The sequence below is a fragment of the Camponotus vicinus genome, unplaced genomic scaffold (genome assembly GCF_025532165.1).
Source record: "Camponotus vicinus isolate PSW18456_S1 unplaced genomic scaffold, iyCamVici1.0 SCAF_4, whole genome shotgun sequence".
In the NCBI taxonomy this organism is placed as follows: domain Eukaryota; kingdom Metazoa; phylum Arthropoda; class Insecta; order Hymenoptera; family Formicidae; genus Camponotus; species Camponotus vicinus.
In genome coordinates this window covers 20,053,213-20,065,548 of record NW_028141976.1, presented here as the reverse complement: position 1 = coordinate 20,065,548, position 12,336 = coordinate 20,053,213, and the positions used below count along the sequence as shown (strand labels likewise).

The window sequence follows — 12,336 nt, the reverse complement described above, 5'->3', positions numbered from 1 at the left end:
AAATAAATTATAAATTTTTATTACATAATATAGTACTGCTTATAAATTATTTTTCGTGTAGTTGACTTGAAAGTGGAAAGAAAATTCTCTATCTTTCGTTCAAAGGTGCTTTTCTGCTCTAAGTTATCACATTCCGCATATGTTTAGGAGTGTATATCCTGGTATCTTTCAATAAGTCCATGAGCGTGTAGTTCGCCAGTCGAGCCCTTACTTCCACATCGTAGATCAAAGTAAGTTGCGCGAGTTGGAAAATAAAAACATTCAAACATTATGCTCTCTCTTCTTATACGAAATAACACACGTTTTTTAAGTTAATATGAATTTTGAGCAAAGTAAATTAGATATAAGATTATTCGACCATATAAGAAGATATTTTTTTTTAAATTGGTATTCCTTGAGAGCAAAAGTTGAGATTATATATTACATACAGTACTTTTTTCAGTATATTTCATCTTTACTTTTTTTTTTAAAAATGGATACTATGAAAATGAGAGAGCAATATATTTATAACATTTCTATTTTTAAAAAAAGTCAGGCATAAATTGTAAAATTCAATCAATCTTGCTCTGCGGTTCGAAGAATTTTGTTTTTGCATAAAAAACTATGTATATTAATTAATTTTCTAATTCTATAATTATGATTACGAACTATCAATTTGCAATACTTTTCACACAATATTGCTCTACTTTCTCAGATATTTTGAAGAAATCTGTGAGAATTAATGTAATAACAAAATGTGTGTTATGTGTGTATGTGTATGTAAGACTTTCAAATTAAGCGAGTCACATATATATTTGTGTGCATATTGATCGGCTTGCAAACTATTGTACTAAAAATGCTTGAGAGAGCGACGTATTTTTATTAACTATGCCATTCAAAAATATACCGTATAATCTGAATGGGAATTTTCTATGGAAATTTACATTCTATTTTATTATGATGTCAAATTTTCTATTTAAAATCTATTTTAAAAAATAGATTTAAAAATTTTTTATTTAAAAAAATTGAAGTCATATGAGAATATATACATATGTGAATATTTAGAAATCATTTATAGAGTATAATTTATAAAAGTGTTTGCATCAAATTCCATTACCGAAAAGTTTCGCAATTTAAGATGCAATGAAAAGAATTCTGCTTGAATTAGGTGACGTTTAATTTATCTCTAGTCGAATATCGGCGAGGATTACTACTTTTGACTTTAATTAAGTTTCAAAGCGATAAAACTTGTTCTTACTTGTTGGCCTCAACCTAAAAATGTGTTCGATCCTGTTACGATGAGACAAATAACTTTTCAGACTTTCAGAAAATATGCTCACATGTTTTTGTTATTATTATTTAATTACAAAAAAAAGTTTAATTAAAAATAATTTTTTGTTTAAAAGGTTTTTTTTGAAAGAATTAAAATGAAAGAACTCCCCCTAGTGTATGTGTATATATTAAATATCAGGAAGAAAAATTAATAACTACACATATGTACAATATATAAATCATTTGTTTTTTCAATTAGTTTAAAGTGAATTTTCAGCGAAATTTTAAATACCGGAAAATCAAAAGAGCGTAACTGTTATAAATTTCCATTAAATTGTTACTAAGAAAAAATCAATTTCGAAACCGTCGGGAAAACTCACCATTAAAATGTTTTTCGCTGAAATTTGATCAACTATCACATATATATGTGATTTCAATCGAATATATTGTGTCGGAAACGGTTAATTTTATATGACGCAAAATATATTCCCGATGTGCGCTTTTGAAATCGAACTGGGACGAAGTGTTCAAACAAGGACGTGGAGATCCTGAGTATTGTATCGTTTTCAAAAGCTTTTAATCAACGAACTGTAATAAATCCCGTTGAGACTTTTTACGGTAAATAACGACGTAAGGTGATATCGTTGATTATCGGAAAGACTACCGAATGCGGCTAAATCGTTTTCTGATTTAATTAAACGTTCCGCAAGATGAATAACTTTTTTCTACCCAAACTGGATCTTATCGGAAGTGTAACTTTTCATAAAGTCGCGAAGGCAAATCGAATCGATTCGCTGGCTTGTACCGCACTGTTGGTCTCTTGTATTTCTATTTTATATTTAGGAAAAATTTGCACATATATATTGTCGGCTATGTAGTAAGTTTTATGGCCAACAAAAATTTTCACTATAGAATCGAAAGTTGAGAATGAAGCACAGCCTCTGGTCGGCCCATTTGTACAATTGGTACGCGAACGTTATAGATGAAAAAAAAAGAACTTGCTGTGAATGTTTTGTGTAAAGTTAATTGAGTTTGCATCGTTCCCTGTCTTTTTTTATATAGTGACTGTTACTATCACTGTATTAGTTCTAAAATATAATACGTGTCCATTAAACGATAGAAAATTGATTTCATGTGTTTGAAATTCATGACGCGTTATGTGAGACGAAAAAACATCATATTCTTTATATTATTATTTGAGTTTCTTTTTAAAATAATATTGCGTTTTTTTATATTTTATTTACGATTGGCAAAACTATTAAAAAATCTGAGATATCGCGTCGCACAATTTTTTCTTTAATACATTAATTCTTACACGAAACATAGCACATGAAAACATGTATTGTTTACAATATAAATTTTAACTTTTAAATCAAAATATTAGATTTAATGCAACAAATTTGATACATGTGACAAAAGAAAAATAAGAATGAAAATAATTACATCTTCCTACAGTAAAGTAAAAATTAATTTTGATATGCATCTTTATCTGTAAATAAGAAATAATCTAGAAATACCGAAAAAAAATATTTACAGTACGTTAAATATCGTTTAATAGTAAAATAAATAGTGCAATATTCGATAACGATGCAATCAGATCCGCGATAAAACCTATTCCTACATTGCAGATGGATATCCTGTGTGCGTATTTAAATATTGGAATATTTGGTTTCAATCAGACAAAATAAATTAAACACAATAAAGGCAAATTATATACTCGCAGAAGCAACTTTGCTCTCTCGGTATACGGAGCTCGGATATATTGGTTGCGGGAAAAAGAACCGATACTGGAGAACCGGGATCCGAGAGAACGAAGCTTCTGCGATAGAACTTCTCGGCGAGTTCGCGCTCGATTAAGATCGCGTATCGCATTCTCCGATCGTCAAAGATCGAACTTTCAGCGACGCGCTTATTTCCGACCGTGCCCCTCGATCCGTTAATTCCATTCCGGCGCTCACGTCGATGGAAAAAAAAATCACCGAATCGAGGAACAACTTAGAAACTTCACTGCAAACTCAATCTTCAGGATTACCAATACTCGCGGTCTCATTCATATAAACTTGTCCGCTTGCCCTTCCTGCCGGAATGGCCTGCCGGTATGTACCTATCTTCAGCTTCTCCTCCTTAGCTCTCTCTCTCTCTTTATCTTTCTTTTTCGACCAGATTTTGCTAGGATAAATTATTTCCCGTCGAGGATTATCCCCCTCCCCCGACGTCAGGACACCCTTACGTTACGCGGATTTCGTACGCGCGTTAACGTCTGGCTGGAATAAAACCACGATACCGGAGATTTTCTTGTCAGCCCGGACGGCGCACCAACGGTACGCGCAAAGGAACTGTAGAGAGGAAATGCCGGCATCTACTTCCGCCGTCCGATCGCGCATCTCGTGCGCTTTTCATTCTTTCTCGTTTTCTCTCCTCGCGTGGCTTATCGATCTGACCTTATTTATATGGCGCATGCCCGATCGCGCAAATATACGGAGCGTCGTTGGGACCGAATGAATTTTGCCTAAATCGCAAAATCGATAGCTCCTGAGGGCTTTTAAGACGTGAGCACTGGAAAATGTAACGAATGGGATAAATATCTTACGAGCGCTAGCATCATATTTCATTATAATTCCTTTGATCAATTTTTTCTTCGAGAAGAAAAAATTTTTCTCTAGTAAAAATTTTAATAGATATAAAACTTTTAGAGGTATTAAATGGTATGAAGATTTTAATTATTTTTCTGCAGTTTTTTAATCAAATATATAACGATATAACATATATATAAATATTTAATTTAATTTTTAAAAATTGCATCATTTTTATGAATTATTGTTAAATAAAGATCTAAAATTAATATAGAAAAAAAAAGATTTAACAAATTATATCATTAGTTAACGATCTACATATTTTAGAAGTAATCTAACTCATTTATTTCTTTGATCATTACAAAATATATTATGAGAGAACCAAGGATAATTACTCTAACAATTTATGAACAAGCAAAATCAATAATAGAATACAGGAATATATAATCCTGTATTTACTTTAGATCATTAGTTGAAATTGGTATAATGAAAAATTCAATATTAGAATCTTAAGGTGATCGATATTTAAATACCAAAAATACTTAGTGTCTGTGAAGCTGGCACGACAATCTACGAATTATAAAAAAATACTAAGAGTTCTGATAGCACTTTTCATAGTTCTATAGTTCCTGATAAAAATTAAAAAGAGTTCCGCATTCCTTATATTAAAAAATCGAAATCGAAAAAATGTCGTGCTAACTTCGCGAATCTAGCACGACACTCTTTCCTCTAAAGTACCAAAACGCGTTGAATATTATTATTTTTAGCAAGAGTTCCCGATAGTTCTGTTCAAGTTCAGCCTATATATGCAATTTCAGATCGATATTTCAAAAATTAATAATTTTTAAACAATTTTTAAGATTCTCGCCCAGCATGACATTCTCCCTCTAAAGTACTAAACCGCGTTGAAAATTATTATTTCTAATAACAGTTCTCGATAGTTCTGCTATAGTTCAGCCTATATAGGCAAATTTCAGACCGATATTTCAATAATTAATAATTTTTTACGAATTTTTAATGTCCTCGACCAGCACGACACTTAGTAAAAATGTGTCGTGCTGATGATTTTTCGTAGTTTTAACGATAGTTCTCGACAGTTCTATAAAAGTTCTATTCTTTGAAAACGTTTTTACGCAGAGTTCCGACCGTTTAATATTTTTTAAACAATTTTTTATTATTATCCAGCACGACACTCTCCCTCTAAAGTACTAAGACGCGTTGAATATTATTATTTTTAGCAAGAGTTCCCGATAGTTCTGCTATAGTTCAGCCTATATATGCAATTTCTGATAGATATTTCAATAATTAATAATTTTTTACGAATTTTTAATGTCCTCGACCAGCACGACACTTAGTAAAAATGTGTCGTGCTGATGATTTTCCGTAGTTTTAACGGCAGTTCTGGACAGTTCTATATAAGTTCTATCTTTTAGAAACATTTTTACGCAGAGTTCCGACCGATTACTATTTTTTAAATAATTTTTTACAATAACCCAGCACGACACTCCCTCTAAAGTACTGAGACACGTTGAATATTATTATTTTTAGCAAGAGTTCCCGATAGTTCTGCTATAGTTCAGCCTATATATGCAGTTTTAGGTCGATATTCCAAAAATTAATAATTTTTTATGAATTTTTAATGTTCTTGACCAGCACGACACTTAGTAAAAATGTGTCGTGCTGATGATTTTCCGTAGTTTTAACGGCAGTTCTGGACAGTTCTATATAAGTTCTATCTTTTAGAAACATTTTTACGCAGAGTTCCGACCGATTACTATTTTTTAAATAATTTTTTACAATAACCTAGCACGACACTCTCCCTCTAAAGTACTGAAACGCGTTGAATATTATTATTTTTAGCAAGAGTTCCCGATAGTTCTGCTATAGTTCAGCCTATATATGCAGTTTTAGGTCGATATTTCAAAAATTAATAATTTTTATGAATTTTTAATGTTCTTGACCAGCACGACACTTAGTAAAAATGTGTCGTGCTGATGATTTTCCGTAGTTTTAACGGCAGTTATCGACAGTTCTATATAAGTTCTATCTTTTAGAAACATTTTTACGCAGAGTTCCGGCCGATTACTATTTTTTAAATAATTTTTTACAATAACCCAGCACGACACTCTCCCTCTAAAGTACTAAGACACGTTGAATATTATTATTTTTATCAAGAGTTCCCGACAGTTTTGTTGAAGTTCAGCCTATATATGCAGTTTTAGGTCAATATTCCAAAAATTAATAATTTTTTATGAACTTTTAATGTTCTTAACCAGCACGACACTTAGTGAAAATGTGTCGTGCTGATGATTTTCCGTAGTTTTAACGGCAGTTCTGGACAGTTCTACATAAGTTCTCTTTTAGAAACATTTTTACGCAGAGTTCCGACAGATTACTATTTTTTAAAATAATTTTTTACAATAACCCAGCACGACACTCTCCCTCTAAAGTACTGAAACGCGTTGAAAATAATTATTTTTGACAACAGTTCTCGATAGTTCTGCTATAGTTCAGCCTATATATGCAATTTTAGGTCGATATTTCAAAAAGTAATAATTTTTAAGCAATTTTTAAGATTCTCGCCCAGCACGGCATTCTCCCTCTAAAGTACTAAACCGCGTTGAAAATTATTATTCCTAATAACAGTTCTCGATAGTTCTACTATAGTTCAACCTATATATGCAGTTTTAGGTCGATATTCCAAAAATTAATAATTTTTTATGAATTTTTAATGTTCTTGACCAGCACGACACTTAGTAAAAATGTGTCGTGCTGATGATTTTCCGTAGTTTTAACGGCAGTTCTGGATAGTTCTATATAAGTTCTACCTTTTAGAAACATTTTTACACGGAGTCCGACCGATTACTATTTTTTAAATAATTTTTTACAATAACCCAGCACGACACTCTGCCTCTAAAGTATTAAAATGCGTTGAACATGATTATTTTTAGCAAGAGTTCTCGATAATTCTGCTATAATTCAGCCTATATATGCAATTTTAGGTCGATATTCCAACAATTAATAATATAATTGTAAAAAATTATTTATGAAATAATAAACGGTCGGATCTCTACGTATAAATGTTTCTAAAGGATAGAACTTTTATAGAACTGTCGAGAACTGCCGTTAAAATTACAGAAAATCATCAGCACGACACATTTTTACTAAGTTTCGTGCTGGTCAAGAACATTAAAAATTCATAAAAAATTATTAATTTTTGGAATATCGACCTAAAACTGCATATATAGGCTGAACTATAGCAGAACTATCGGGAACTCTTGCTAAAAATAATAATATTCAACGTGTCTCAGTACTTTAGAGGGAGAGTGTCGTGCTGGGTTATTGTAAAAAATTATTTAAGAAATAGTAATCGGCCGGAACTCTGCGTAAAAATGTTTCTAAAAGATAGAACTTATATAGAACTGTCGATAACTGCCGTTAAAACTACGGAAAATCATCAGCACGACACATTTTCACTAAGTGTCGTGCTGGTTAAGAACATTAAAAATTCATAAAAAATTATTAAGTTTTGGAATATCGACCTAAAACTGCATATATAGGTTGAACTATAGCAGAACTATCGAGAACTGTTATTAGAAATAATAATTTTCAACGCGGTTTAATACTTTAGAGGGAGAATGTCGTGCTGGGCGAGAATCTTAAAAATTGTTGAAACATTATTAATTATTGAAATATCGGTCAGAAATTGCATATATAGGCTGAACTATAGCAGAACTATCGGGAACTCTTGCTAAAAATAATAATATTCAACGCGTCTCAGTACTTTAGAGGGAGAGTGTCGTGCTGGATAATAATAAAAAATTGTTTAAAAAATATTAAACGGTCGGAACTCTGCGTAAAAACGTTTCTAAAAGATAGAATTTATATAGAACTGTCCAGAACTGCCGTTAGAACTACGGAAAATCATCAGCACGACACATTTTTACTAAATGTCGTGCTGGTCGAGGACATTAAAAATTCGTAAAAAATTATTAATTATTGAAATATCGGTCAGAAATTGCATATATAGGCTGAACTATAGCAGAACTATCGGGAACTCTTGCTAAAAATAATAATATTCAACGCGTCTCAGTACTTTAGAGGGAGAGTGTCGTGCTGGATAATAATAAAAAATTGTTTAAAAAATATTAAACGGTCGGAACTCTGCGTAAAAACGTTTCTAAAAGATAGAACTTATATAGAACTGTCCAGAACTGCCGTTAAAACTACGAAAAATCATCAGCACGACACATTTTTACTAAGTGTCGTGCTGGTCGAGGACATTAAAAATTCGTTAAAAATTATTAATTATTGAAATATCGGCCTAAAACTGCATATATAGGTTGAACTATAGCAGAACTATCGGGAACTCTTGCTAAAAATAATAATATTCAACGTGTCTCAGTACTTTAGAGGGAGTGTCGTGCTGGGTTATTGTAAAAAATTATTTAAAAAATAGTAATCGGTCGGAACTCTGCGTAAAAATGTTTCTAAAAGATAGAACTTATATAGAACTGTCCAGAACTGCCGTTAAAACTACGGAAAATCATCAGCACGACACATTTTTACTAAGTGTCGTGCTGGTCGAGGACATTAAAAATTCGTAAAAAATTATTAATTATTGAAATATCGATCTGAAATTTGCCTATATAGGCTGAACTATAGCAGAACTATCGAGAACAGTTATTAGAAATAATAATTTTCAACGCGGTTTAGTACTTTAGAGGGAGAATGTCATGCTGGGCGAGAATCTTAAAAATTGTTTAAAAATTATTAATTTTTGAAATATCGATCTGAAATTGCATATATAGGCTGAACTTGAACAGAACTATCGGGAACTCTTGCTAAAAATAATAATATTCAACGCGTTTTGGTACTTTAGAGGAAAGAGTGTCGTGCTAGATTCGCGAAGTTAGCACGACATTTTTTCGATTTCGATTTTTTAATATAAGGAATGCGGAACTCTTTTTAATTTTTATCAGGAACTATAGAACTATGAAAAGTGCTATCAGAACTCTTAGTATTTTTTTATAATTCGTAGATTGTCGTGCCAGCTTCACAGACACAAATACTTATGGATTCGCAAACTTATTAGCAATGTATATGTATTTTGAATCTTACGGTCGTTTTTGGGAGAAAACGAAAGGACTGTTCTCAGTTCTGTTTCAGTTATAGAAAAATGGGGGATTTCGCTAGCATGTATCCAGGCCAGCCAGCCTGGGAACCGACTTTACGCCGGGCAGGAACTTTCAATAAGTTTCGCGGTGCCCCGAAACGCTGCTTCCTAGAACCTGCTTCCCTGCTTCACGTATGTGGAAGTGAATCCGAGCTGTGCCGTCTCACCGTGCTCGTTCGCATAGAAACTTACACGATCGTCGAATCGAATTTCGAATTCTTTATCCCGCTCGCCGTAGCCGTCGTCTGCGTCGTCGGTCGCCACCGAGATCCGCCCTCAACTTCGCAATCTGTAACCTCTACTTTCCCTCCCTTATGCCGCGAGTCACGCTTCGCCATAACCATCGCGCAGATTTATGAGTAGCTTTCTCTCGATATATGTATATAGAGATTCATACTCCGTTCGTACGCTGAAGAAAATTTCAACAATATTTATTTTCAATCGAAATCATTTGTTTTCTTTTTGCTGAATACGTTTCGAACTCTTTAAAATTCACCTTTGATTTTACTGCATCTTATAATTAAATATAGGGGGATTATCTAAAAAAAATTTATTTGTATCTATTGTGTATTTTCTCTCATTTTTATCTAAGAGTAGGAGAATAATGTTGTCTTAATAGCTAACATAAATTGTATAATAATTCTCTTACAATAAGAATAAATAAAATAAAATTTATAATAAGCAAAAAGAACAATTTTAAAAATTAATAAAAAAATTTTAATAAGCTGTTAAAAAAGATTTGAGTTATTACAAAAATTCTATCGACAAAATTCTATGGTTTAATCTTTTCATATTTTATTTTAGACTCAATGTTTCTGAAATATTTTTATATACATTATGTTTATAACAAAGTATTTGATTTGATTTTAATTCTATTTTTGTGTTTTTATTTTATAAAGTAAAATATTATTGAGAGATAATGCACTATTTAAAAATATTAATATCAAAACGCGTAAAGTTCGTAAAATTATATTCTTCATGTCAGAATATGATTTAAATTTTCGAAAAATAAAATGAAAATATAAAATTTTATACTTGTTATGATTTTTAGATATTAAATATGTATATAAAATATGTATATAAAAATATATGTATATTATATGTATGTAAATAATATATCATAGAACAAATAATAAAAATTAAGAGCCAGCGCGATAAATGGGACGTAATACGTTATTAATAATCAAAAAATGTAAAAAATATAATACCATATGTTTCGATCCATTTTTGGAACATTTTTGATGGATATAAGAAAAAAATTTATTTATTCTTATTGTAAGAAAATTATTATACAATTTATGTTAGCTATTAAGACAACACATGTAATGAAATTATTATTATCATAAATGACAGAGAATATACATAATATATATATAGTGTTTTTAGTGTAATAAGGAATTTTTTTCAAGAATATGCTATATATATATATATAAAAACAGCCGATAATCAAATATGAGACTGAAATTATTACAATGATATTAAAAGTGAAAGAACAGAAAGAAAGTGTAAAGTAAAATCTTAAAAACTCATCACACATACATATATATGCATACACGGATCACAAATGTAAATTAAATACGGATATGAATTTAAATGAAGAGTTAGCAAATCTCATAAACTTTCTTTGATAGTCATTTAAAAACTAACTTGGCTTAAAAATATTCTTTTTCGTTGTACATTTATACAAGTTAATAGAGTTCATGACTTTCTGATTCGATACAATATTCTTTTCTAAGTCCTTTATTGCTTTTTACTTTATAGCCTCTTTTATACTTGAACTTGGTAAACTTTGACCTCCTTTTTAAGTCAATTATAATCATAGAAAGATAAACACGACAAAATTGCTAGAGAAAAAGATTGCATAATATTCGAAAATTGATTCGCTTACATAACATAGAATCGTGTTATTTCAGTTGCATTTTTTTGACAAAACTGTTTCGTAAAATATGTGCATATTTATTTTAACAATCTATTTTTTGCTATATGCAATTCGTATTTTCTTTGTAAGATTTTTTTACATGGTTTTTTTTTGAAAAAATTAATATTACGAGATTATTGTTCGGATCTCTCAATTTAGCGTTATCGATAATAGTGTTATTATTTATATAGCTTTAAAAATAAAAACAATTAGCAGTTGGATTTAATTTGTTTGCCGTCGTTAATTTGTTTCAGAGATCAACGCAGATATAATTTTATCATAACAATACTGACATGTACGATATTTACAAACATATTTTAATCCATCTCGCTTTTAAGTGCTAATTAGCTGTTGTGTATAGGCTGTTCCATTATTTAATTATAAAATATAACATGATTATATCTTACATTCACTATTGCGTGCAACATTCGATTTTGTCACTTAAAAGTCTATAAAGATATTTGCGCGCATGTTTAGATTTACATTTATAATTTGTTTTGTTAATTGTGGCTAATGGATATTATGGAAATTTTTGTGCTCTTTGCAATTCAATTACGGCATAGAAGCTACACAAAATAATTTTGTAATGAATTTGCCTCTCATAATTTAAAGCGAATATATGTTTCGCGTGTGTTTCGTGACCGAGTCACGTATTCGATCGATCGTACCCAGAGGTAGAATCGCAAAGCGTCGTTCAAGTATTTTCTTAACTATATTAGATGTCGTAAAAATCCAATACGTTGATACTAAAAATGTTATCCATCCGTATACGTATATTCATATCTCGTTTTATACAATTAACAATATATTCATTTACGATTATATCTTTTTGTTTCAGATGCTTTCTATAAAGGGAATAGCACTATTTGTGGTATGCAACCGATTATAATAGCTTGGTAATATTAATCATCCCCGTGTTTCTTCATCTCTGGTAAATATATTTTATACATATATATATGTTTACAACACACACACACACATACACACACACAAAATACTCTCTGAAATTAAATTAACTTCCGAGCTGAAGCTTGCCTGCATTATACTTCTGTGCGAGCGAGTACTTGCGACACATATTTTTGATTAAAATTTCTTAATTATTAATGCGATATACGCGTATTATATAATGACGAGGCGTGTAATTATACTCTCTAAATTTCTTAGAGTGAAATCTAACTCCAAACGAGTGAATATTCACTCCAAGTGATAGTGAAAATACTGCCACTCGTAATTAGTGAACATTCACTTTTCACAAAAGTGAACTGTTTAACTCTGAACCTAAAGTGAATGTGTCACTCGGTTCGAAGTGAATAATTCACTCGATCGAGAGTGGAATCATCACTTTCGTCAAGTTATTTTTCACTCAATTACGAGTGAACAGATTCACTCTTAGGAAGTGAGATTCTAGCCGTCTTTCA

At 31.0% G+C, this 12,336-nt stretch overlaps 1 protein-coding gene across 4 annotated transcripts in view; it reads left to right on the top strand.

Annotated features, from left to right (window-relative positions):
- Kek5 (leucine-rich repeat, immunoglobulin-like domain-containing kekkon 5 protein) overlaps positions 1-12,336 on the top strand; it is a 269,622-nt gene that overhangs the window by 54,824 nt on the left and 202,462 nt on the right. For 2 of the 4 annotated variants that reach the window (XR_014438650.1, XM_083097911.1), the window contains exon 2: positions 11,757-11,849. The exons of 1 other annotated variant lie outside the window; for it this stretch is intronic. The gene's annotated coding sequence lies outside the window, so the exon portion shown is untranslated. The remainder of the gene's footprint in view (positions 1-11,756; positions 11,850-12,336) is intronic. One more of the 4 variants, XM_083097912.1, reaches the window with a different exon arrangement.